Here is a 21,660-nt window from a genome sequence, read left to right as displayed (position 1 = left end):
TGGATTTGTTGAACCTGGTGAGATTTTCCTGAGCCCACTGCTTAAGCCTGTCTAGGTTCCTCTGGATGGCATCCTGTCCCTCTGGTGTGTTGACTGCATTGCACAGCTTGGTGTCATCAGCAAAGTTGCTGAGGGTGCACTCAACCCCATTGTCACTGTTACTGGTTTGAAGATATTAAAGAATATCAGTTCCAGAACCGACCCTTACTGGATACCATTCATCACTGATCTCCATCCAGACATCGAGCCATTGATCATCACTCTCTGGACTCAATCTTGCAGCCAGTTCTTTGGCCTTTGAAGAGTCCACCCATCAAATCCACATCTTTCCAGTTTGAAGAGAAAGCCGCCGAGAGGCACAGCGGAGGAGGTAGTACAGCTCTCTCCCAGGCTGTCTTAAGGTGGTGCTTTTGTAAGGTACCCCTGTCTGCACTCCCCTGCAAGGAGACCAGCTTCAAGACAGGTGACCGCTCTCCCACTCGCTGACCCAGTGACTGTAAGTTCAAACATGGTCTCTACCAGACGTCGGGCATGCTCCAAAAAGTCTGTGGCGACCCAGACAGAGGGACTGCCCAGATCTGCAGCGGTCCAAGTCTCTGGCTGCAGGGAGTGCCTGAGTCTGCTGCTGCCGGGGGACGATGGGAGGGATGCCACCTGCATGAGGTGCGAACAGTTGGATGAGCTGCTCAGCCTTGTGGTAGAGCTTAGGGAGGAGGTGGAGCGGTTAAGATCCATTAGGGACTGCGAGAGGGAGATAGACTGGTGGTGTAACTCTCTGCAAGAAACAAGCAGAGATTGCAACCCCCAGCCTGTAGTGGACTCTCTGCCTTCCCGTAGTAAAAACGAGAGAGCTGACTTGGCAGGAGAAGAGGAATGGCAGCATGTCCCACCTCAGCGACGCAGGCGGCGCCCTCCCCGACCTACCTCGGTTCCTCAGGTGCCCCTAAGTAATAGGTTTGAAACCCTGGAACTGGAGGGTGAGGAGGCTGAGAACAAGGTGGCGGAACAGCCTCTGAGCTTTGCTAAGGAGAGGCGGTCGGCTCCACGCTTGAAGACCGCCTCTTCTGGTAAAGAAAGGAGGGTGATAGTTGTAGGAGACTCCCTTTTAGAAGGAACTGAGGGCCCGATATGTCGTCCTGACCCCACCCGGAGGGAAGTGTGCTGCCTTCCTGGGGCACGGGTCAGGGACATCTCTAGAAAGCTGCCTGGGCTTATTCGCCCGTCTGACTACTACCCCTTATTGGTAGTTCAGGTTGGCAGTGATGATACTGCCAAGAGAAGCCTAAGGGCAATCAAAAATGACTTCAAGGGTCTGGGGAGGGTACTGGATGGTGCGGGAATGCAAGTGATCTTCTCTTCTATCCCTTCAGTGGCAGGGAAGGACTCTGAAAGGATCAAAAAGGCCCTCCTCATCAATAAATGGCTTAGAGGATGGTGCAGGCAGAAGAACTTTGGTTTTTTTGATCATGGGGCAATTTACTCGGCTCCTGGCATGATGGCTGCAGATGGAGCTCAACTGTCTACAAAGGGTAAAAGGATCCTAGCCCAGGAGCTGGCAGGCCTCATTGAAAGATCTTTAAACTAGGTAAAAAGGGGGAAGGGGACAAAATGAGCACTGCTGAGGTTCAGGTAGTTCAAGGCTCAAAAGTGAATTTGATGGGTGACGAGGGTGGAGTTCGAAGGGATGGAGTGTGGCAGGGGAATGCTGCCTCCCTGAAGTGTCTATACACTAATGCGCGCAGTATGGGAAATAAACAGGAAGAGTTAGAGATCTGCGTGCGGTCACATGGCTATGATCTCATTGCGATCACAGAGACGTGGTGGGACAGCTCGCATGACTGGAATGTTGTCATGGAGGGCTATGTGCTTTTTAGGAAAGATCGGCCGGCAAGGCGGGGTGGTGGAGTTGCTCTTTATGTAAGAGAGCAGCTTGAATGTATTGAACTCCACCTGGGGGAGAGTGGTGTAGCAGTGGAGAGCTTGTGGGTAAGAATCAAGGGGTGGGCTGGTATGGCTGACACCGTTGTGGGTGTGTGCTACAGGCCCCCTGATCAGGAGGAGGAGGTTGATGAGGCCTTCCACAAACAGTTGGAAGCAGCGTCACGATCCCAGGCGCTGGTGCTTATGGGGGACTTCAATCATCCAGATATTTGCTGGAAAAGCAATGTGGCCAGGCATGCGCGGTCCAGACGGTTCCTGCAATGTGTTGAAGACAACTTCCTGATGCAGGTGGTTGAGGAATCGACGAGGAGAGGGGTACTGCTGGACCTTATTCTCACTAATAGAGAAGGGCTTGTCAGGGAAGTAAAGGTAGGGGGCAGCTTGGGTTGTAGTGACCACGAGATGGTGGAGTTCAAGATCCTGAGTGGAAGAAGTAAAGCAAAAAGTAGGATTGCTATCCTGGACTTTAGGAGAGCCAACTTCGATCTCTTTCGGGCCTACTTGGAGCTGTCTCATGGGCTAAGGTGTTGGAAGGCAAGGGGGCCTGTGAGAGCTGGTCGGCATTTAAGCAGCTCTTCTTCCAAGCTCAGGATCGGTGCATCCCTGTGAGGAAGAAATCGGGAAAGGGTGGCAGGAGACCTGTGTGGATGAGCAAGGAGCTCGTGCACAAACTCAAAGGAAAGAAGAAGGCCCATGAAATGTGGAAAAAGGGTCTGACTACTTGGGAAGAATATAGGAATGTTGTCAGGGTCTGCAGGGATGCGACAAGGAAGGCTAAAGCCCGCCTGGAATTAAATCTGGCAAAGGGGATAAAGGATAATAAAAAAGGTTTTTTCAAGTACATTAACAGTAAAAGGAAGACTAGGGAGAATGTGGCTCCCCTGCTAAGTGACAGGGGTGTTCTGGTAACGGGGGATGCTGAGAAGGCGGAGATACTGAATGCCTTCTTTGCTTCTGTCTTCAGTGAAAAAGCTCCCCCTCGGGAATCTGAGACCCTGGAGATTAGTGAGAGGATCTGGGGAATGGAAGACCCCCCTTCTGTCAGGGAAGAGGTGGTCCGGGAGCGCCTAGGCAACATCAATGTTCAGAAATCCATGGGACCCAATGGGATTCATCCATGGGTGCTGAAGGAGCTGGCAGAGGTGATTGCTGAACCGCTTTCGGTCATCTTTGAGAAGTCTTGGAAGACGGGGAAGGTGCCTGAAGACTGGAAGATAGCCAACGTCACCCCGGTCTTCAAAAAAGGCAAGAAGGAAGACCCAGGCAATTATAGGCCAGTCAGCCTCACCTCTGTCCCTGGAAAGGTGATGGAACAGCTTGTACTGGATGTCATCTCCAGACAACTGGAAGAAGAGGAGGTTATCAGGAGTAGTCAGCACGGGTTCACAAGGGGGAGGTCGTGCTTGACCAACCTGGTAGCCTTCTATGATGTTGTCTCTGGCTGGGTGGATAGGGGAAGAGCAGTGGATGTAGTCTACCTTGATTTCAGCAAGGCATTTGATACTGTCCCCCATGACGTCCTTGTAACAAAGCTGAGGAAGTGTGGGATAGATGAGTGGACAATGAGGTGGGTTGAGAACTGGCTGACTGGCAGAGCACAGAGGGTCGTTGTTGGTGGTGCAGAGTCCGGTTGGAGGCCTGTAACTAGCGGTGTTCCTCAGGGGTCGGTGCTGGGTCCGGTCTTGTTCAACATCTTCATCAATGACCTTGATGAGGGGATAATGGCCACCCTCAGCAAGTTTGCCGATGATACGAAGTTGGGAGGATTGGCTGACACGCCTGAAGGCTGTGTTGCCATTCAGCAAGACCTGGATAGGCTGGAGAGCTGGGCAGAAAAAAAACGGATGAGGTTTAACAAAAGCAAGTGTAGAGTCTTGCATCTGGGGAGGAATAATTCCATGCACCAGTACAGGTTGTGGGATGACCTGCTGGAGGGGAGCTCTGCGGAGAGGGACCTAGGTGTCCTGGTGGACGACAGGTTGGCCATGAGCCAGCAGTGTGCCCTTGTGGCCAAAAAGGCCAATGGCTTACTGGGGTGCATTAAAAAGAGCGTGGCCAGCAGGTCAAAGGAGGTGATCCTCCCCCTCTACTCTGCCCTGGTAAGACCTCATCTGGAGTACTGCGTCCAGTTCTGGGCTCCCCAGTACAAAAAAGACAGGGATCTCTTGGAAAGAGTCCAGCGGAGGGCCACGAAGATGGTGAAGGGCCTGGAGCATCTCCCCTATGAGGAAAGGCTGAGTGAACTGGGTCTGTTCAGCCTTGAGAAAAGGAGACTGAGAGGGGACCTGATCCAGGTCTATAAATATCTAAGGTGTGGGGGGCAGAATGGCGAGGCCGGACTGTTTTCAGTGGTGAGTGGAGACAGGACAAGGGGAAATGGCCAGAAACTGGAGCATAGGAAGTTCCGCACAAACATGCGCAAGAACTTCTTTACAGTGAGGGTGACGGAGCACTGGAACAGGCTGCCCAGGGAGGTGGTGGAGTCTCCTTCTCTGGAGATGTTCAAGACCTGCCTGGATGCCTACCTGTGCTACCTGGTGTAGGGAACCTGCTTTGGCAGGGGGGTTGGACTCGATGATCTCTGGAGGTCCCTTCCAACCCCTACAATTCTGTGATTCTGTGATTCTGTGATTCTGTGATCATGTCAAAGGCCTTACTAAAGTCCAGACAGATGGCATCAGTGGCTCTTCCCTTGTCCACTGATGCAGTGACAGCATTATAAAAGGCCACTAGGTTGGTCAAGCAGGATATGCTCCTGGTGAAGATTTCTTTTTGATCTCTTTGCTCTTATCTTTTGGTTGTTGGCAGTAAAGTACATGAAATGGAATCTGAAACAGAGTCTGTTTTGCCTGTGACAATGGTTGGTGAGTGATCTCTGTGTTTTTCTTTCATATACCAAAACAGTAATTTTATCATAAAATTTTCATGTTTCTCAAGCATGCCTTTTCCTTAGTAAATCCATGCTGACTACTGATGATTTTCTTGCCTTCTAGGTGCCTGGTAATGATTCCCAGGATTAGCTATTCCGTTACATAATAGTTTTACTATTTAAGATTGCAGTCTACCAATTTCTGCTATGGACGTTTTAACCTCAGCAACAATCAAACTATCACATTCCTTGATTCTGACAATGCTCTTTTTCAAGATCAATTGATAGAAAAGGGCTACTCTGGAGTTCTTAATCAAAAACTTTAGTTTACTGTTCAGATATTTCCTTGTTCTCTTCACTGATTTCTATGTCAACATCAGTGCTGAAAAAATAAGGTTTCTGTCAGTAACATGCAAGAACAAAGACACATTCATTCAAATATTTATGTAACATCTGTGAATTTAAAAATGTGGCTAAATAGATATAGCAACTAACAGTCCTCATGCCCTTGAACATAGCTGTTCCCTTGTATACCTTCCAATGCTTCTTAGTGTGTAAAGAAGAAAATGCACTGATAGAGAAAGGGTGGAATTGTATTTCAAGAATAGAAATTAATGCAGAGCAAAGAGGGAAATATAATTGCTCTGGAGAGAACTGTCATTTGCTGAGACTCGGAATGAAAAGAAAAAAATGAAACAAACAAACAATAAACCCACACCAACATAAAAATAGTTACCCCAGGAAGGTTAAATTTAAAAATATTAGATAATTTGAGGAAAATAAGTTCATTAGTGGTTCAATCTAGTTGAAGGAAAATATTCACAGAACAAAATGACAGTAAAATGGTGTCTTTCCTATATTTAGTAATAAATTTATTTGTTTCATAGACTCACCACCTCTCAAAAAATTAATAGGTATATAGGAATTTTAGTGGAAATCCTACAAGATTTTCCATCTTTATAACCACTGGAATGTGCAGAATGTTTCTAGATTTGTAAACAGATGAAGACAGAAAATTAAGCAGTTGCTTAATATCTAGCTGAATTAATAAAATTATCAGACAAATATAATCTCATACTAAGTTTAAATGGCAGGCTAGTCATAAACTGAGCAAAAATAAGTACAAACCGTGATGGATTTGGACATATAATATGCACAAAAATTATATGATTGGACCAGAGTAGTAATAGTATCGATTATCAAATAATATCAATTATTTCTAGGGATTACATTAATTTTGCATGACTTGTACAATATATATGTGCTAGATGGGCTACAAAAGGCAGCATTTGGACATTTTCATAGAGAAATAAATTTGCAGCATATTCATATGTGGTTCCTTTACCAAAGGATTTCTGAATAACCTTGCAAGTGACAACACACAGTCCACTGAAAATTATAGCAGCTCTCCAGCTGTTTAATTTAGGATATGATAAATGGCATGCTGTTTGAGTTTCTTTACAATAAGAAAGGATGAGATGTAAAATCAAGCTCAATATCTGGCCAGTTCTTTCTATAACTTCACAGTAGGGTTATCAGAGACTGTTCCATCTGAAATATTTGAAGAAAACCTTACTGCTGTTAAAAACAGCCCAAATATATATCTGTTATATACTGTTTCATTTCAATGAGGAATACTAAGAACCCACTGTAGTCTATATAGATCACTCCAAAAGTAATGCCTCCTTTTAATTTCAGTGGAAACAAAGAGCACAGTAACACTGTTTGATAGAAAAAAATCACAGCTACAAAACATTTTTTTTCAACGTAGTCGCCGCCATTAGCCATGCATTTTTACCAGCAGCGAACAAGAGCCTACATGCCATGATCACAAAAATCTATAGCAGCGGAGGTGGAATGCTGTTTCACAGCTTCCACAATGACACTGTGCCAGGAAAATGTTGCCCATGCAGTCCATCTTTCATTGACTCAAGAACATGGAAGTCAGAAGATGCCAAATGTGGGCAAATCTGGTGGATGTGGTAGGACAATCCAGCCAACACAGGCAGTGTGCTCCAGGGTCTTCAAACTGGTATGGGTTCTGGCATTTTCATGTTGCAAGAGAAAGAGATCCAGCTATCACAAGCTTTGTGATATTCCAGTGCTGCCATCATTGTTTCTAATGCATTGAAGCCAATATTCATCTTCATATGCAGTTTCCTGGTCTTAATACTGCTATTTGCATGAGTGAGCTGGCTGCCCGGAACATGGCTTGATTTCCTATCATTGTCACTGCTGAAATGCGCCACCCGCTATCTCACTGTGCTTACATCCACTGTTTGGTTTCCACAAAGATTCAGCAACCATCAGTGAACGACAATGTTTACATTTTTAAATTTTTTTTCACATGGAAGAATTCAGTGATACACCTCTGCTTAATCTGTACTGCCATTTGGTCAGACTGCTGAAGGATGAGAGAAGAGCCCCACAGTAAAAGAGAGAAGGGCCCCACAGTAAAGGATGAGAAAAGGGCTTCACAGGAACTGGGGAATAGAGGTAGTTAGAGATAGTTTACAGAAGCAAATATGTAGAGGTTGTTAGAAGAATGGGGATTGTAGACACTGACTCTGGGTTAATGAGGGGGATGAAGGCCGTATAGATAAGAGTTTGAGAACAGCCTGAAGACGTCTGGCAGTGATATGATTAGATGTCCACAGGGCAAGCAAGAACTAGTTTGGGAGCTGCCCCTCCTGCAAGGTTAAAAGTTTGCAGAGAGGGAGACTACAAGCTTTCACAAGGAAGATGATGGTTCTATATTCCACAGCCACCAGGAGGGGACCTCCACGACTCACTATGCACACGCGAGGAGAGGGTCTGCATGCTAATGAATCATCAGGAATGTAATGAATATGTATCCAAATTCCTGGAAACAATTGATTATGTATTAGTTCAGCCTATATCTGTAGTGTGCTTTTTCCTGACCGTGTGCAAGTTAGGTGGAACTGTCCCCCTTGCACCAGTGTGTATGCATATCGCTAGTAGAAACATACCTGCTCTATATCCCTACAGGCTAAATCACAGTTATGTGATTTCCGCACGTCGCTGCCTCTCTGCTGTTGGCTATTGCATGGTTACAAAATGTAACTGAATACTGGTAAGAAGGTTCAACCTATGCTGTCGTAACACCAACATCTAATGTTGTGGGCCAACGTAATAAAATAGGAGATGATACTCTCAAAGCAGATCTCATATTTGAAATAATCATAGTTATACTTCTAAAAATGGTAAGCAATATGTTGCTATACTCAGTGTGGTAAGTGATAAGTTGTCCCTCTGAAGCTTAACACATTTATACAAAGGGAGTTAAATAAAAGATAATAATTCTGAATTTAAGAAAAAAAAAAAAGTTTAATTATATTAGACATTGGGAAGAAATATTTACTCTGATGACTCTGATGGTGGTGAGATGGTAAGACTGAAATAGGTTGCCCAGAGATGTTGTGAATGCCCATTCCTATGAAGTGTCTGAGGCCAGTTTGGGTGGGGCTTTGAGTAATATGATCTAATGGAATATGTCCCTGCACATGGCATGAGGCTTGAACCAGATGATCATAAAGATCCCTTCCAATATAAACCATTTTATGATTCTATGAAATGTTGCTAATATGAATTGAAAAGAAGCAATGTGGCTTCTTCAGGCTTCACCAATTGATTGTTATCTTTTCTGGAGTTAAGCTGCTAGCTATAATTAATGCTGCCCCCAGGTAGTTGCAAGATTAACAAGTAGCTTTTACTCAGCATGTCATCAGAGGTCTCACTGGCCATGATAGCAGCAAGGGGTCACATTAATACAGATTAAATGGTGTTGAAAAAATTCTTCAGTTATAAATTTCTCTCTCCAGCTGTTTTCTCTTACAAATAAATCTGTTGCAGAAGTAGGAAAAAACCCTCTACAGAATGCAAATGTTCATCATCTTCCAATTGTCTTGGATTACCTTAGTGTTATTCATATCTATTTCGGTCTTTATTTTATATAAATTACTCTTCTCTATTCAACTGCTTTAAATCCATAAAAAGAAGAGTGTTTGAGTTTGGTGTTTGAAGCATTTGCTAGAGTATACTGTATTTACCGTACACACTTTTTATGGTCTCTCACACTGTCACAACATTTATCTACCCCTTGATTCTTTGTCTCCTCTTGATACTGCAATTGTCTTTCTGCTTTTAACAGTATGCACTTTGCTGCTCTTTTCAATCCGTCATATCTCATCTCAGCCACAGCAATAATAACAATCAAGAAATTAATAATAATAATTTTTAATTTGTTCTTTTTAGTGTTCTTTAAAGCACAAAGTTGAGTAAGTCACCTAGTTACCATCCCAGTTAGCAGGTAAAAAATGGTGAGTTATTTTAGATATGTTTATAGAGCTTTAGCAGTCTCCTGAAACTGTTTTGAAGTTTTCCTAGTGAACACAGTACATATCCATTATGAATCTATCTAGACGTGTCTGATGTTTATGAGAAGCTGATACAAGTCTGAATTTTATTGTAAGGTCAGGTGGCTGGCTTTGTTCAGAACAAAGAGAGAACAGGAACAAACTATTATGAGTGTAATTTGCAAAGTCAATGGACCAACCCCCTGGAGCAAAACTGGGAAATAAACTGACCGTATAGACACGCTCATTTCTTAATTAATCACAATGTAAAACAGAGTTCATGTTTAGTATCTTTTCATTATTGGCTGATAACTTCCATTATCATCTTCATCCTCCACACAGTTAGCTGAAGTTATTTATGGGTATTGGGGTGGAAAATTTGATATTTGACGTTATCTTTCAAGTCTTATAAAATATGAATTTTTTACCAAGCAAACTTTAAGGCATTTTAAAAGGACTGTGTCTGTGCTTGAGATGTCTGATACCTAGCACTAAACAATGGCAACAAATAATACAAAATAATACTGATCTATCATTTGTTTCCTCTCTTGATATTTTTGTAATCTTTGTACAAGAAAGAACATGGTAATTAAACTAACTGCCTGATTCTAACAGCAACAGAGCCCAAGAACTCATGCAAGAATGTTTTCCAGAACTAATAATTATGCCATAAAGAAAGTACAAGATCACAGAATCAGAGAATGATTGATGTTGAAAGGGACCTCTGGAAATCATCTGATCCAGCTCTCATCCTCAGCAGAAAGACTACCTAGACACTGTTGCCCAAGACCACGTCCAGGCAGGTTTTGAAGATCTCCAAGAATAGAGACTCCACAACCACTGTGTGCAGTCTTTGCCTGTGTTGTCACAAGCACAGTACAGTGCTCCCCAAAATTTAGATGGAATCTCCTGTTTTCAAGTTTATGTCCATTGTCTCTTTTTCTGGCAGTGGACACCACTAAAAAGAATCTAGCTCCATCTTCTTTGCACTCTTCCTTCAGGTATTTATCCACACTGATAAAACCCCTATGAGCTTCCACTTTTCTAGGCTGAACAGTCCCAACTCTCAACTTCTCATAAGAGATGCATTCCAGTCCTTTGAGAATGGTGCCCTCCACTGAACTCTTTCTAGTATGTCCATGAACATACCATAGCTAGGAATAGAAAAAGAGTTGCATCTTTAAAATCTGACAGTTTGCAGAGAGGTTTGGGAAGACAAATTCTATCTCCCAAGAACTGAAGATAATTTCATGCCTCCTCAAAGTACAAGATATATATATATAACGTATCTTGTTTTCTCTAATATAAATATACAGAGCTGTGAACATTTTTCTTCATGTGTATATATAACATAATATTTATAAATATTTCTGAGTGAGATAGAAAATATATATTACCAATGAATTCAGAAACATATCTGTGACAAAAGCAAATATAGAGTATACTAGAAAATGTTAAAACTGAGTATCTTATTTCTAGACTTTAATATAATGTCTACATAATCACCCTTAGGTTTATACAGTTAGCTTATAAAGTGTGTTGTTAGAAAATCTTTGTAATCTAATTTATTGCTGCTAAACATATTTTCTTTAAAAAATAGCAAATTCACTATTTATTAAATTTACTACTTATATAAGTGGGATTTTGCACTGTTAGTAATCACTACAAATTGGTAAAAAATAATAAAATAAAACTTAAAAATGCAATATTAATACCACAGCAGTCATGCAGGCATCACTTAAGTAATGACTCATGCCACTACTCTGGTGTTCTGACCTCGCTGTCCCTCCCTAGATGAATTCTGCCGTTGTAATACTGACAGCCTTAACACTAATAGCCCTCTTGAGACCAGTAGAGGCAGCTTGAGATGATCTCAGAATGTTCAACATCCAAACCTTGAATAGCATCTGATTCATGAGGATCACAGAATCACGGAATGGGCAGGGTTGGAAGGGACCTCAAGGATCATAAAGCTCCAACCCCCCTGCCACATGCAGGGCCAACAAACTCCCCGTTTAATACTAGACCAGGCTGCACAGGGCCCCATCCAATCTGGCCTTGAACTCTTCCAGGGACGTGGCATCCACAACCTCTCTCGGCAGCCTGTTCCAGCACCTCACCACTCTCTCTGTAAAGAACTTCCCCCTGGCATCCAATCTAAATCTTCCCTCCCTCAACTTATAACCATTTCCCCTTGTCCTGCCAATATCTACCCTCTCAAAGAGTTGATTCCCCTCCTGTTTGTAGGCTCCCTTTAGGTACTGAAAGGCTGCAATGAGGTCACAGCCTTCTTTTCTCCAAGCTAAATGAGCCCAGCTCCCTCAGCCGGTCTTTGTAGGAGAGGTGCTCCAGTCCCCTGATCGCTCCAGACCTGGTCACAGTAGTCCAGATGGGGCCTCACAAGAGCAGAGTACAGGGGAACAATCACCTCCCTGTCCCTGCTGGTCAGCCCTCTTCTGATGGAGCCCAGGATACCATTTGCCTTCTGAGCTGCAAGGGCACACTGCTGGCTTCTGTTAAGCTTTTCATCCATCAAGACCCCCAGGTCCTTCTCTGCAGGGCTGCTCTGAAGAACCGCTCCTTCCAGTCCATACAGACTGAAATGCCTGGGATTCCTCCAGCCCAAGTGCAAAACCCTGCACTTTGCCGTGTTGAACCTCATTAGGTTCACCCGGGCCCACCTTTCAAGCCTGTTGAGGTCCCTCTGAATGGCATCCCTTCCTTCCACCGTGTCAACCACACCACTCAGCTTGGTGTCATCAGCAAACTTGCTGAGGGTGCACTCGATTCCATCATTGATGTCATTGATAAAGATTTTAAAGAACTCTGGTCCCAAGACAGACCTCTGGGGGACGCCACTCGTTACTGGCCTCTACTGGACATAGAACCATTGATGATAACCCTCTTGCTGCAGTCTTTCAACCAATTTCTTATCCATAGAGTGGTCCACCCACCAAATCCACATCCCTTCAATTTGGAGATAATGATGTGGTGGGGGACAGTGTCAAAGGCCTGGCTCAAGCCCAGGTAAATTACATTGGTCACCTTTCCCTTGTCCACCAATGCTGTCACTCCATCATAGAAGGCCACCAGATTGGTTAAGCAGGACCTACCCCTGGTGAAGCTGTGCTGGCTGTCTCCGATCACATGCTCATTCCTCATGTGATCAAGCATATCATCCAGGAGGATCTGTTCCATGATCTTCCAAAGTACAGAGGTGAGACTCACCGGCCTGTAGTTGATACAGTGATACTTCCGACAGCCATGCACTCTCTTCCAAAGTGAGTTTTAAGTCTCACACGTGACTAAAGAATGAAAAAGTTAGGTAAAACTCAGGAGAACTTGTGTCTTCTTTGTTTGACACTTGGCCTGATTGTTAGTGTATATCTTAGAGATCCATTAGAGAAGTCACTCACAGGTTCACTATCAACTGACTTTGTATTAGCGTAGCTTTTTCAGTGCTGTTTGCTGAACTACGTGAGCACAATTAGCAAAATAAATAAATAAATAAATAAATAAATAAATAAATAAATAAAAGTACCGAAAATTAATAAATAAATAAAATTACTGAAAATAAATAAATAAAAGTACAGAGTGGAACACATATCTACTTTTAATTACTTTGGTGAAGAGGCAGTTTCTCATGCTCACTTTTACACACTTTGAAGCTTTCCAGAAGTAAAGCCACACACTACATTGTACTTGCCAAGGTACCAATAATGAAGACTTAAGCATTGAAACACCAAAGTTGAAGTGGAATATAATCAGGGGTATTTATTTTGCAGACAGATAAAGAGGTGCAAAGTAAATAGGAGAAGTCTGAAAAAGAATTTGACAGTTGCACTAATTTTATGCTAGATTAAATAGAATCGAGGCACAAGGGAGTACTCATAAATTCCCTAGAGCAGAATATTCCTAGCTCATGGTCTTTGACAATGCCAAGAGGTTAGTACAGTTATCACAAAGTAAACCAAAGCTCATTTTAAAGTGTTCCTGTGGGAATAGAAGTCTAAGAGAATTATTATAGGTTTTGAAGACAGTGATAATCTGGCCAATCAATTGAATATAATTTGGCTAAGTAATAAGAATAAATTGCTACAATACAGTAAAATTTGATTAATAATCTGATTCTCTGATTCTTGAAAAAAAAAAACCCAAACATATTATTCTATGCAAATATTGCATATTTTATATGCAAATACATTTTTAAGGATGGGTATCTTACAGTCTAAGTTACATATAATAAAGGACTTCTTTACAAGGCATATGGAGTGATATATTAAAGAGAAATGTGTGAATTATTTCTACACACTGATGTCTCATAAACAAATGCTATGAGTAATTTGCAACTGGACAACAAATTTGAAATTGTGAACCCTTGCATCTCCTCACGTATCACTGAATCAAAGAATGCCTTGTGTTGGAAGAGACAGTTAAGACCATCTAGTTCCAACCCCCTTGCCACAAGCAGACTTGCCAGCCACAAGATCAGGCTGCCCAGGGCCCCATCTAGCCTGGCCTGGAATGCCTCCAGGGATCGGGCACCCACGACCTCTCTGGGCAATCTGTTCCAGCACCTCACCCCTCTGTCAGTAAAGAACTTCCGTCTGAAATCTAATCTGAATCTCACCTCTTTAGGTTTGGAAATACCTCCTCCACCACCCCCACCCCTTATCCTATCACTATCACATCATGTAAAAAGTCTACTTTCCTGATTATAAGCTCATTTTAGTACTGGAAGGCCAGAATTAGGTCTCCCCAGTGCTTTCCCTTCTCCAGACTGAACAAGCCCATCTCCCTCAGCCTTTCTTCATAGGAGATGTTTCCAGCCTCCTGATTATCTTCACAATCCTACTTTGGACACTCTTCAAGAGCTCCACTTCTGCTTAGGGCCCCAGGCCAGAATGCAGTACTCCGAAATGAACTTCATAAGGTCATAGGAGAGAGGGACAACTACCATTCTTGCCCTGCTGACCTCTTTCAATGCAGTCTAAGTAACTGTTGGCCTTCCTGGTTGTAAATACGTACTGCTGGCCCACATCAAGTTTATCATCCATCAGAACCCCAAAATTCTTTTCTGGAGGGCTTCTCTCAATCTCCCAGTCTGTACACTTACCTAGGATTGCTGCAACCAAAGTAAAACTCCTTGCTCTTGACCTTGTTGAACTTCATTAGGTCCTCAGGAGCCCACTTCTCACACTTGCCCAGATCCCTTTAGATAGCATCCCTTCTTTCTATCATGTCAACTGTACTACTCAGTCTAGCATAATCCACAAACTTGCTGAGAGTCCACTCAATTTCACTGTCTATGTCAATGATAAAGATTTTAAAGAGCATTTATTCCAAAATGGAATCATGGGAACACAGTTCATCATCAGCTGGCTTTTGGACACAAAACTGTTGACAACAACACTCTTGCTGTGACCATCCAAACATTTCAGGTAAATTCCAGGTAAAGTATCTTGAGAGAGTTAACATTAACTCTAGGAAAAAGTATCAGATAGCTCCTTATTCTCTTTACATCTTGCCAATCATGTGAAAATGAACCTGTTGCCTTTGCTTCGGCAACCTCTGATTAATGTCCCGTCATGAAGTGCTCAGACAGCCCCAGCCAAATCACACGCTTTTATGACACCAATGTGGTGAGCGGCAAATGGCACTTATTGCAAGCAACACACTCTTCTTATAGTTGTCCCTTATATCACAGTGCTACCAATCACCCCTGCTACGGTTATCTGTGCCCAATAGACGTGTGGCATGTCTTGTCTTGCCATGTCTCATCATGGTTTTCTTATGAGTCAAGGAGCCCCTGCAGAGCCTGATGACTGTTACAGCTCCCCTTTCAGTATTCGCTAACCACACAAGGGGCCCACACAGATTATGCCTGGTTATGCCTGGTGACCTTGACAGCCCCCACTTTACGTATTTTGTTGACTACATCTCTAACTTGCGTATTTTGTTAACTACATCTCCCCCTCCCTAAGCTCAAGCAAATCTACTACAACTCGAGAGGACCCTAACCGCGTACACCCCGAAATCCCCGCATTGCGCCTATACATGCCATTGTCCTCTCGGTTAAGCCTTTTGCCCTGTTACATCGCGATTCGCCAAATAATCCTACTCTAATGTCTTAAACCATGCTTATAAATGTAATATACCTATATGCCTATATATAATATGACTATAAGTGTAAAGCATATTAATATTAGACTTAATGCAACTATAACTGAATACAGAATAGAGTTAAACAGTTAAACATTCTCGTCGCTTTGGTGGACCATCCCAGAAGCACTTCCCATCAGTGTTGTTCTCTGTCCTTCTTTACTCTCTCTAGGACACGATGTATCTCTTCTGTGTCATGGTGAATGGTGATCAAGGTTTTCTGTCCATTGTCTCTTACACGTTTCAGCAACTGGTGCAGGTCATCATGTTGCAAAAGCTTCCTTACCAATGTCCTTCCTTGGTAAGCCAAAACGAGATTCATCCCACTTGGAGTAGGTGATAGGTCTTTAATCACCGTATAATTATCCTGCAAGAACTGATGTGATGTCACCGACACTAATTAAAGCCACATCCTACAATACTAGTAAAGTTATAGATAGAGAGGTTAGAGATTAGAGCGATTGCTGATAGCTCTAGTGGCACTATCTATGAGTATGAAATTACAAAGATCCTTATACAAACATAACCTTTCCCAATATATACAAACATTGTCTTAGGTACCTGTTGGAGTGTACCTCAAAAATGACAAACATTTGTTCAATATCAAGGCAGATGTCTCAGGCTTTGAGAGCATTGCTCTCACAAACCAGCTGTATGGAATTGCTTGTTCTCCAGGCCTCAATCTGGCCACCTGTCCCTTAAGGGAAACCATTCTGATGCCCACAGTGTATACTGCACTGGCTTAAGCACCATGCACATCAGATTTGTTACATGAGGAAAGAGAAGGCCTGATGCTGTCAGGACTTCTAATGCATTTAAAGTGAGGAGTGATTTCAATCCCGATTTCTCTGCACAATCTATCAGGCGTGTGATGCCTTTCAGATCGAGGGATATCCCTCCCGGACCTCTGTTATCGTTCCCTACTATCAGGAAGATCTCCAGAACTCTTCCTTCCTCTATCAGGCTAGATCTAAACTTCTCACCATCTGTTAGTGCATCTCTCTTAACTCCCAAATGCAAATTCACGTCTCTCCTTTCGCTATCCTTTTCAGTCACAGCTGGAAACTGCGTGCTCCGCACCGCTCCCACTGTGCCCATCTCCCTTTGATCAAGCACTGACTGTTGTAGAGGCTTCTGATTGGTTGCATACGCACTCAATCTTGTAGAAGGATGTGTGGGTCGAGTCAATGGGCCTGAACACTGTGGCAGAGAGTGGGTCCGGAGACTATCGTTATTTCTTTCTCCGTCGGGTGCAACCTGAGCAGAGGGCGCCAGCCGGACGCCACCTACACCTTCAGGCGCAGTCAGGGTGGACAGTGCTGGCCAGACGCTATCATCCCAGCGCCTGTAACTTACATCGCTTCCCTTTCTCTCTGCTGTTTTTTCTTCTACTACCTCCCTAACTTTTGACCAATCCGTACCCAGGCCTTTCCCGCAGTCCCCACCCCCCTGGGTGTTACTGCATTCCACCTCCTGAGAGGAGACGGCAAGTGTCCCATCTCAGCTCACTTTTTTCCCTGCCCCCACAGGTGGTGTTAGGTTACACAGAGAAGGATACAGCGGTTGTCCTCGATACAGCTGGGGAGTTTCAGCGACCTTGGATTCCTGCACTTGAGCCGTTTTGCAAGATAAAAGTGCAGACAGTTCAGCGCAGTCTTCTATTTGTTTATGCGAAGCTGGAGCCGAGAGGGGAGCAGAAGGGGGTGCTGAAGGTGCGGACGAGATGTTAGTCGCCATAGCTGAGGGCATATTTGCGGTGTTCTCTTCCTCGGGGGACCTGCAAGAAAGTACGCTTCCCGCGCCGTTTCTCACGGTGTTATTAAATTCCAAACCCATCATAACGCGCGCAGCTTCAGGAATTCTATCTTCTTCTCTCGCGGCTCGGAGAGCGCCGAGGACCAACCCCCAAATTTTAAGCTCCGCAACTTTCTGCTCCTCTATCGCACGCTGCGCAAGCGCGGATGTAAATGCATCCCATCTAGTGGGGTCTAAAATGCCCTGAGGGGAGGGAAGATTCCACTCCTCTTCCAGGCGAATAAGTACAGCGGCAATGTCCTTCTCAGAAGGAGCATCCTCACCGAAATAGTCCTTAAAAGCTTGATGCAATACTTTAATGACGGATTCCATGGTTGTCCAGGGTGATCAGCCCTCCACCTTCCACAAGTCTACCGCTGTGGGATAACTTCGCAGCTGCGCTCACAGCCCCAGGGGGATCAGTCCCTCCGGCTCTTCCGCCGCCTTACCGCCGCGGGCTCCTGCGTCCGTCGCGCAACCGGCTGTCACACATTCACGACTGGGACGTGGCATTATCACGTCGGGGTCACCACTTGTTGCCTTTGCTTCGGCAACCTCTGATTAATGTCCCGTCGTGAAGTGCTCAGACAGCCCCGGCCAAATCACACGCTTTTATGACACCAATGTGGTGAGCGGCAAATGGCACTTATTGCAAGCAACGCACGCTTCTTATAGTTGTCCCTTATATCACAGTGCTACCAATCACCCCTGCTACGGTTATCTGTGCCCAATAGATGTGTGGCATGTCTTGTCTTGCCATGTCTCATCATGGTTTTCTTATGAGTCAAGGAGCCCCTGCAGAGCCTGATGACTGTTACAGCTCCCCTTTCAGTATTCGCTAACCGCACAAGGGGCCCACACAGATTATGCCTGGTTATGCCTGGTGACCTTGACAGCCCCCGCTTTACGTATTTCGTTGACTACATCTCTAACTTGAGTATTTTGTTAACTACATGAACCTTAAGTTAAAAGTAGTGAATATGTTTATCACATATTCCATAATTCATTGAAGGTTTAGTCTTGAAGAGGTTATCTCCTGTGGACGAAAGATTCCAGCTGCATATTACTGTTATTTTCAAATCACATTGTTGTTTAAATGTGAATGACTAAGCAAACATTTAATCCATCTGCTTATGTTTTTGATAGTGACAATTAAGAGAAACACTCAAAGATCTGTAGTAATTGTTGAATTGTCTGTTCCCACTATGAAATTTCAATACTATTAACTGAGATAATTAATAGAATCACTTTCATAAGGCTTTAAAAAGAACTTTTTGGACATAACTGGTACTGCAAAACAAGTTTTTATAACAAAACAATGCAATTAATGTGATTTTCAGAAATCCAAGTGGATGAATGTTTTCCAGATGTCTCTAATTAGCTGAATACCAAAGTCACTCCATGCCATTTCTCTAGTGTTTTGTAATCTTAAGCAGAAGAGGCTTGGAGATTTGTTCACGTAAGTCACGAGAAAAATCTGTAGAGCCCCTTTGTTCTATATAGTACCTTTCCAGATTTTAGTATAATGAATAGCTGAGCAAATTAGTAACTACAATCTTTGAAATAATTTTTGAAGGGCTAAAATTGTAGGACATCATGTTCTACACGATATTGATGGTGACACTCTTAACGGCAAGGAATCTTGATTGTTAAGCAAAAGAGAACAAGAGACCAAAACTTGGTCCTCAAGCTAGGTATAACATATTAATTAGTGTCCACAATCCTTAAGAATAATAGTCTTTAGAGAAACATTTTCTTGGAATAAACTATTTGAAAAGGTTGAAGGCAAAATCATACATACAGTTAGTTCCCTACCTGCTGTAGGGAACCTGCTTTGGCAGGGGGATTGGGCTCGATGATCTCTGGAGGTCCCTTCCAACCCCTACAATTCTGTGATTCTGTGATTCTGTGAATTATTAAGTAGCATGGACAATGAGGGTACTTGTTTGCAGTGCAATTATTCAAAATTCAAGTCTAAAATGTACCTTTCATTTTCAAACAATCCTATCTTGAGTGAATCTTGCTGGAACACTGTTTCTAGTAAATTACGCACAATATGTTATAGTGTCATATAGAAGTGGCTTTGCCATTATTAAAAAAAAAAACAATAGGGAGGAGCATCGCAAATGTCCCTTGTTCTTATCTATCTTGTTCTTATATCCTAAGTCTTGTTCCTTACTTCCATTAGAGATAGAGATAGAGATTCACTTGAAGAATTTTAACTAGCCACCAGTTACCTTGAACACACTAAGACTAGCTAGTCTGGAGATATTCAAGACCCACCTGGATGCCTAGCTATGTGACCTGATGTAGGGAACCTGCTTTGGCAGGGAGGGTTGGTCTTGATGATCTCTAGAGGTCCCTTCCAACCCCTACAATTCTGTAATTCTGTGATTCTGTGATTGCCTTCAAACACTTTTACTTCAGAGACCTGTTTACCAAGTATCAATAAATTTAAGTACAAAACATCAAGTGAAAATATCACACTGTTCCTTACTCAAATAATAATTTAGAAATCGATGAGAGGTAATATAAAGTCTTTTTCCTTCAATCAAGCAAGTGACATATTTTCTTTTCTTAAGAGGACTGTGATAGGAAACAGCAATTGATGCACAAGCTAACAACATGCCTCTCACGCATTTTATTCAGTAGTGTGACATCTGCTACATTTGACTATCTGCAAGTCATAACATTTTTTACCACTTCTGCATAATGTTTTTGGAACAATATGAAGCATCATTAGTGTATTCCAGTTTCCAACATTATTGTCTCATGTTGCTTTATTACCATAATAAACTTGTGAATCATAGTAACTAACACAGTAGGACTCCTGTAGTGAATTCATTTTCATAACCTCGTTTGTTATCATAAATGTGATCCAGAAAACTGTAAAGTCAGCATTTCTATACAGCTTATTAATAAAGCACATTGCTGGGATGCATTAAAGCCTCAACAGATGTATTATAATGAAACATTCTACTTATAATTACACTTATGCTAACACTTAATAATAATTGGGCCTCTGTGTCTGTAGCTCATTTGCTCAATAGGAGATTTAGTCTTGTCAGAAGTAGCCATTTCCTCAGCAGGTGACCTGGTTGTAAACATAACAGAGTTTAAACAGGGCATGAAGTTAGTAACGGCATGAAAAGGGCAGATCTGCAGGTGGGGTTACCATCTGTGAAGAGGAAAATGTGAAATAATGAGATATATGGGCTTCTCTTTTTGTGGAAATCTGCTATCCAAGGGTGAAAAGAGGAGAAGCAAAGATAATGGATGAGAGAGGGAACAAGGTAGGCAGGTAAAGAAAAATCTTGACATTGAAGGAACAATTTGCTACCATGAACAATATATAGGGCTATAGTGTCAAGAATAAACAGCTGGTTATATATATTCCAGTAGTGCTGCCAGCTTTTCTTCTAGTAGAAAATGAATTTGAGATAGAATCGGCCGTTAATTTTTAAACCCCAACTTTTTCTTCAAGGGTGACATCAGCAATCTTAGCAACAGACTATTGTCCGTTACAGATTTTTTATCTCTAGTAAAAAGACAGTGATATAGTCTTATCTTAATCAAAAAACAACAGCAGCAGCCAAGCTACAAAACTACTCTTACACTCCAGAAATGTAGCTGTACAATATGGAAACTCTTATGATTCCACTATAGCAACAGCTTCTTAACAAGCAGCCAGCTCTGTTTCTTTTCTAGTATGCAAAGGAGTGCAATGCATTCAAGAATTTGCAGAAATGTAGACAACCTAAGTGCCTTATCATTACCATCCCTAACAAATTACCAGCTGCATAAGTGGTAGGCAATTTTGCAGCATGATTTTGCAGTCCTCATTGTTGTACCCAGACAATAACTAGATCAAGGCTGTATCTGCTTTTGGACTCATAGTGGAAAGATGAACAAGGTGGTACTTGGATTTTACTTAAAGTAGAAGAATCTTAATGCAGGATTATTTTTTTCACAGTATTACAAATAGGTTTAGAATTCATGTAGTGAGCTCTTTGAGATAACCTGTGGATCTGTGGAAATAATGAATGCACAAGCACATCCTCTTGTACTATATTTTAACGCTGTAGTCCAGTACAAGGAAGGTCTCTCACATCTTGTGGAAGACTGCTTAAGAGTCACTTGAGCATTGTCAACTACTGATCTGTTGGACATGGAAAAAAATCCCCTTTATAGTAAATTTCTAAGGTATTTGTAGATGTGGGCTGTTGCATTTGTTCCTTCTCTGTGTGAATATATGGCGTGGGAAGAGGAGGATTGCTCTGTTTCAAAACAGGGCATATTCTTTGTAGAATCTTCCACTGTAGTTAAGGACTCTTTGGCAAGAGGGAGGAGGAAGAATTTAGTTCACTCTTAAATACCGGTGAATCGGTGAATTGTGAAAGGAGAGAAAGCTGACAGCTTGCCTGTAAATTCTCAGTAGCTTTAATAATAACGTAGAAATATTCAAAAAATTGTTTTCTCCTACCTTTGTGTTTCTTCCTGCCAAATTGTCTTGAAAGA

The sequence above is a fragment of the Lagopus leucura genome, unplaced genomic scaffold (genome assembly GCF_019238085.1).
Source record: "Lagopus leucura isolate 7727_CA_CO unplaced genomic scaffold, USGS_WTPT01 Super-Scaffold_100001, whole genome shotgun sequence".
Lineage (NCBI taxonomy): Eukaryota > Metazoa > Chordata > Aves > Galliformes > Phasianidae > Lagopus > Lagopus leucura.
Note: the sequence above shows the minus strand (reverse complement) of the source record.